This window comes from Athene cunicularia (genome assembly GCF_003259725.1).
Source record: "Athene cunicularia isolate RWA chromosome 9 unlocalized genomic scaffold, athCun1 chr9_part1, whole genome shotgun sequence".
Lineage (NCBI taxonomy): Eukaryota > Metazoa > Chordata > Aves > Strigiformes > Strigidae > Athene > Athene cunicularia.
The window spans coordinates 1,676,424-1,682,423 of NW_020799110.1; positions in this window are offsets into that span (position 1 = coordinate 1,676,424).

A 6,000-nucleotide genomic window follows, 5' to 3' on the forward strand; every position below is an offset into this window, starting at 1 on the left:
GCAGGGCAGAGCTCAAATCTGAGGGGGTTTAGCGTGGAGGAGAGGTGGTGGGATGGGAGTTGCCAGCTGGGATGTGTGATGTGGAGGAGCTGCTCCCGGCTGTAGCGCTGCCTCCTGAGGAGATACCTCTGGAAAGGTAAAGCTGGTTGTGGCTGATGATGACGTAAAGCGAGGGTGTCTCCTTTCCAGAGCTGCTAAATCTGCCTTCCCTTCTTTCCCGTGGTAACTGGGTTTTCCTGCAGGTGCCAAAGCCATCGCTCGGCAGCCCTGGTGCTGCGAGGGGGCGGGGGGCTCGCCTCCACCTTTGGTCTGGCCGTAGTGGAATTGGGGTGGAAAAGTGCAATTCTAATTGTTTATACACACTGCAGCCCCTCGCTGGTGCCTGGCCTCGCCGTCCCTGGGAGCAGGGGGCAGCATCCGGGGGGGGCAACTGGGGCTGGGAGCCGCTCTGGCAGCGCGAGCCCGATGTCCGAGGCGGTTCCGTTACGGTTGCAGCTCTGCGTGTGTTTTGGAAGTGTCTTTACGCTGGAGTTACTTCAGAACTGAGATTTAGGATTTACTCAAGAGACAAAGGGTTGGAATAAGGGTTGCTCTTCTTGTGGCTTTTGTGCTCAGTAGTTCCCCCGGTTTGAGACTGAAGGGGACAAGCCTGGGAGGCGGGATCGGCCCCGAGAGCGGGGAAGCGCCTCTGTTGGGGCGGGCGCCGTGGGGGCTGCAGAGCCCCCCGCGGGGCCTCGGCGCTTTCCCCCTGTTCTCGAGCTGTCGTCGGGGGAATCGGGTCTGGTTTTCCCTTGGATGGCACAAGGGGGTTCTGGCCCTCGGGGGCCGTCCCCCCCACGCTGCAGGCCGGGGGCTGGGCGCTGGGTGCTCCTGCGCTCGCTGCCCGCTGATGCTCCCGGGGTGGATATTTCTGAACCTTCTCACCTTTATAGACTTTCCTTGTGAGCGCCTTGAAATGGCTGCGGGGACGGGTGATAACGAGCTCCGGCAACACTCTGCTGACAACGTACTGAAAATATTTATGTTGTTTCCATGCCAACCTGTTCCAAGTGTACAAGGAGAGGCTTATCAAATTAGCAGCTCCTCAGCGCGCGGTGACGTGGTCCTGTGCGCAGGACCCGATTTCCCCTTTTGTGCCCGTGGAACTCTGGCGCCATAGCTCGTGTTGTTGCTGCTGTTGGGAGCCCGGCTGGCCGCGGGGATGTGCTGGCCGGAGTTGGACGCGGCTGGTCCGCGGCAGCGGAGGACGGGCAGAGGCTGTCGCCGCGTGCTGCTGATGCACGGCAGACATCAATAACCCTCTTGTTGTCCATCCGTAGCTCTCCCGGGGCTAGTGGAGCATCACTTCTGGCTTCCAACCTGCCCCGGGGCTGCCTGCGGAGCCGTGTGGGCATCGGGGCAGAGCGTGGTGGGAACAGAGCGTGCCCCTAATCACCGAGCTGGCTGTTAATTGCCTCCTACGTGCCTCGTGGCAGCTCCTTCCATAGCACCAGTTGCTCATGGGGCGTCTCAGCAGAGTCCTCTGAGCAACTGGTTATTATCAAATCCTGCTCTGGAGCTGCCCCGGAAGAGGAACATCAGGCGGGAATGGGCCTGATCCGAACCCGTGGGACTGCTCCTGCTCGCGTTGGGGGGCTGCTGCGATTCTCCCGTGCGTGTTTGTGTATATTAAAACGACATAAATATAACCGAAGTGAAACCCTCACAGGGCCATCGCAGCTGGTCTATTTAAATGTCTGTCACCACATTTCCCACCCCTCCCACTTCCCCCCTTCCTGGTTGTTATTGAACTTGGCCTTTGCCTGAATCTGCGCGGGAGGTTGCTGGGGCTGGGGCTGGCCCTGTCCGTGGATGTGCAGCGCCCTGCGCGGGGCTGTACCGCGGCCACCCTGCGGGCTTGCCCTGGTAGGAATAAATGATAGTGTTTTCTTGCCCCGCTTTTGGTGGTGTCACTTGTTAAGAATTCGAGGACGAAACTAGCTGGAAAACGAGTATTTGTGATAAGGATCTCGCTGTGTCATTACTGAAATTGCAGGTGATGACACATGCTGGGGGCAGAGCCGTGTCGTTATGAAAAGCCGATCAGCGCAACGCGCGGCTGGCGTGGGGGGACGGCGACGGGGACGTGTGGTGAGAGCGACCTTCTGGGCTGTGCTCGGCGCTTCCAGGCCTGCGGGGAACCAGAATGGGCTGCAAGACGTGGTGTGTGTGCCCTGGGCATCGCGGGGGGCTCCGCTAACCTCCACGGCTATTTGGGGACCCTGCCGGGTCTGGAGGCAGTGGTTCAGGTGCGGACATGGGTGACGCTGAAAGATGGGGCCACATCTGAAGAGCAACCACGGTCCTGACTCAGCCTGGTTGGGCTGTAAAACACGCTGGTAGGGACCCCAGCTCTGCGTCTATTTTGGCCTGAATCTTGTACCAGTGAGGTTTGGGGCTGGCGAGCTTCCAGATTTCTTCAAAGAATAATAATCTTGGAGCGGGGGCTGCTCCCCATCCCCTCCTTGCAGGTGCTTGAGGGCTGCTGCGCTGGGGCAGCCCTGCAGGAGGTGTTCAGGGACGTGGCCTGAGGAAACGTGGCAGCGGTGGGCGATCGTAGTGGGGAGGTTCCTCAGGAGGTGCCCTTCAAGGGGGAAGGAGCCTCGGGAGGTGTCTAGACCAACCTCCTGCTCAAAGCGGGGTCAGCTCCGAGATCAGACGAGGTAGTTCAGGGCTTTGCTGAGCCTGTTCTTGAAAACCCACAAGGGTGGAGCCTGCACAGCTTCCTGAGCAACCTGTTCCTCCGCCTGCAACGTCCTCGCTGGGGGGTAAAAAACCCCTTCTAGCCAGGATTATACTGCCCCATGATTACGTGCCCTGGCTTCTGGTGCCCGTGTGTTGCAATCGGTTTATATAACTTCCAAACTTGGTGCAGGAGGGTTTAGAAGTGGCAGCGGTGATGACTGAGACCGTAAATCGACGCAGCGAGACACGTCTTGGCACCGGGCTGCGGGAGCTTGTGCTGCATGCCTCTCCCAGGGACTTCCACGGGATTTCTGCAGCTCTCGGAGTTTTCTCACCGCTGGGGGGAAAAACCCAACTTTCCTCTCAACTTTGCTGGGAAAAGCAGAGCGGGACAAGGCCAATGAGACTGTTTTGCTGTTGGTGTCGTGGCAGGGTGGTCACAGTCTGGCCCAGGGTCGTCTCCTGCTGGAAGGGGGAAGTCGACGCCGCAGCTCCGAGGGCTGAGGCCTCACGCCGTGGCCCAGGCGTCGAGTCATGAGGCTTCGACAAAGCTTAATGCACCAAGAGACTTCGTGCTTCCCGGTATCCAAAACCTTAGTAGCAGACACACAACTTGGGGTTTCAAATTTTTCTTTTTTTCATGTGGAAATCTGAGGTTCTCGCACGGCAGCGGGAATTGGGATCGGGGTTACAGGAGGGAGCGTCTCTGGCTGCTGCTGGGGCTTCGCCGCCGCTGGCAGCCACGGTCCTGTCGTCACATCACGGCAACCAGAAACATCCTCCCCGTTGACTTTTTCTCTTCTTATGGCTACAAAGTCTGTTTTTATGAGAATATTTTCCCATAGGCTGGACAACAAATGTCAGGTTGACCTAAGGGTTGTTCTTTCCTTGGTCTCCTTTGGGCTCCCTTTCATCCAACTAGCTGGGTACAAGTTGTTTTAAGCACAATTAGGCTGTTATAAATCATCTTCTGCTTTTCTTTTTTTCCTTTCACAAGGAACACATTCTCATGCATCAATACACGCTCAGGTTTTTGTCTGTCAGACTTTGTGCAATCCTCATACCTCTGCAGCTGACCAGCAGAGGATTGTTTACCAAACCTCACCAAGAAGCAGATTCGTCCTGTCCCAGCGGCGTTTTGCAGAGGAATCCATCACACGACCGCGTGTCCGCGGTGCCTGGACCTGCAGCCGCCCTGGGACGGGCTCAGGGCAGGACACGGGGGCAGTTAGTGGAGTTGACCTGCTGCTGTCCACGCAGATGGGGAGTGGATATGTTGGTCTGCTCGGAAACTAGGTCATGGACAAACTTGGAGAGCGAACTTCTCTTTTTTCTTTTTTTTTTTTGTGTCCATCCCAGTCGATGAGGACGTTCCCAACCATTTTCACTTCCATTACTCATGGTGCAGCATCCCGGGGGCTGTGCCTGGCTGTATCTCTTCACCGTGGTGGCTTCTCGAGGGACCCTCTGCTGGGGTCCCCCGCTGCTGCCCGGGCACGTGGACCTGAAGGCTGTTTTCCTCTGCCCAAGCAGACACGGGGTACCAAAGCAGGCTCGGCTCATGGCTGCGGTGCGGTGGTGCCCTTCGGGCTCCTGCTGGCACACTGTTAAATATGGGGCCTCTTCTGCAACTGCACCCTGATCCCTGATGAGGGGAAGCGTTACGAGAGATAGAGGACAGGTCAGGAGGAAAAACATGCCCAGGACCTTCTGGATGGCAGCAGGGAAGGTGCTGTCTCTGATTATTTGCACACAAATAGCCTCTTGGCATTGACTGCCTGGATATATCTTAGTGGATGAATGCAAAAAGGGAGAGCCAACAGAGCTCAGCGTGGAGCCAGCGCCGGCGGGGAGCAAAGCAGGGGAGGAGATGAACGACAAGGAAAGGAGGAAGTGATTTAAGAAAAGTGAGAATTGGTTTCTTGTGAGGAGGAGGAAGAGAGGGTGAAAAGAGCAGGAACAGAAACAGGGGAAGGGGTCACCAGAAGCACTCAAGGAGATGTCCAGTAGGAAACAAACACAAATGGAAAGCGAGAGAGGAAACGTAAGGAAATGGAAACGAAGGTGCCAGTGGCAAGAAATCATCAACGGGCAGAAATCCAAAGGTAAAACCCACAGAAATCCAGCCCCCAGGTGTGTGGTTATGGAGCTTTATCACGAGTGGGTGCCCCCCACCTGAGCTGCTTTACACGTGCTCCCGTGCCCTGGGCTCGCTCCCCTCCGCTGCTGGGCAGGGGATGGCTGCCAGCACCGTGGCGTGCAGCGGTCCAGGCTGCCCTAAACACTCTTGCCAGGCCGTCAGCTCTTCTCTCACCCTCTAGCAAGTGTTTCATCGCTCTGGTGGGTGTTTCACGGCAGAACCTGCTCCGTGTCCCCTCCCGGGGGGAGTCTGGCTGTGGCAACACGAGAGAGCTCTGGGCAGGACCGTGGGTGTAAGCACCCGCCGCTGCGTGATGGAGGGCAGGGCTCTCAAAAGGGCAGGTAATTTTTTTTTTTTTTTTTTAAATTTCCACTTAACTTTCGGTGTTGTGTTGGAGGATGTAAATACATCCTCAGCCCCTGAACGCGGATGCAGCTGCGGGAACCGTTCATGCAGGCGGTTTCTGGTGTGGCCCCCGGCTGTCACAGCCTGAAGGGGGGGCTGTGACTGTTGGGGAAGGCTGGGCAGGACTTGGCCGGGCACGTTGTAAAGTATTTGTGGGTTTTGTTTAGTTTTGGGTGGGTGCTTTCTGAAAAATCTTGTGTTTTAGCCTGGATTTAAAAGTTAAATGGCAGCTGCTCTCCGTGGATAAAGCCACACTCTCGTTGCCAAATCCTTTGCAAAAAGCCAAAGACGGTGGCACCAGGGACGACGCTGCCCCCCCGCATGCTGCAGTGAGCGTCCCGTGGAGCTGAGGGGGGTTGCAGGCAGGGCCGGGGCTGCGTTTCATGCACCCACCCAATTCCTGAGCACTCTCAGGTCAGCAGTGTCTTGAGACAGGGACTAAGTCCGTAGGAGAGCGGCGGGCGACAGCTTAACACTTGATGGGTTTATTACTGCCACGAACTCTGGCTGGAAGTTTTGCACGTTCCCACCTTCCGCTTTTTGCTTCAAACACTGAACGGTTCCCGGGGCTTCTCGGTGCTTTTCACACCTCAGTCTCGCCCACTGCATCCCTGTCCTCAGCAGCCAAGCGATCCCGAAGTGGTGATGAGGGAGTAACTGCCCACAGGAGCCCGACGACCGCTGAGAGCTGCCCGGTCCTGGCACGCACAGAGGGCAGGGGACAGGCAGCT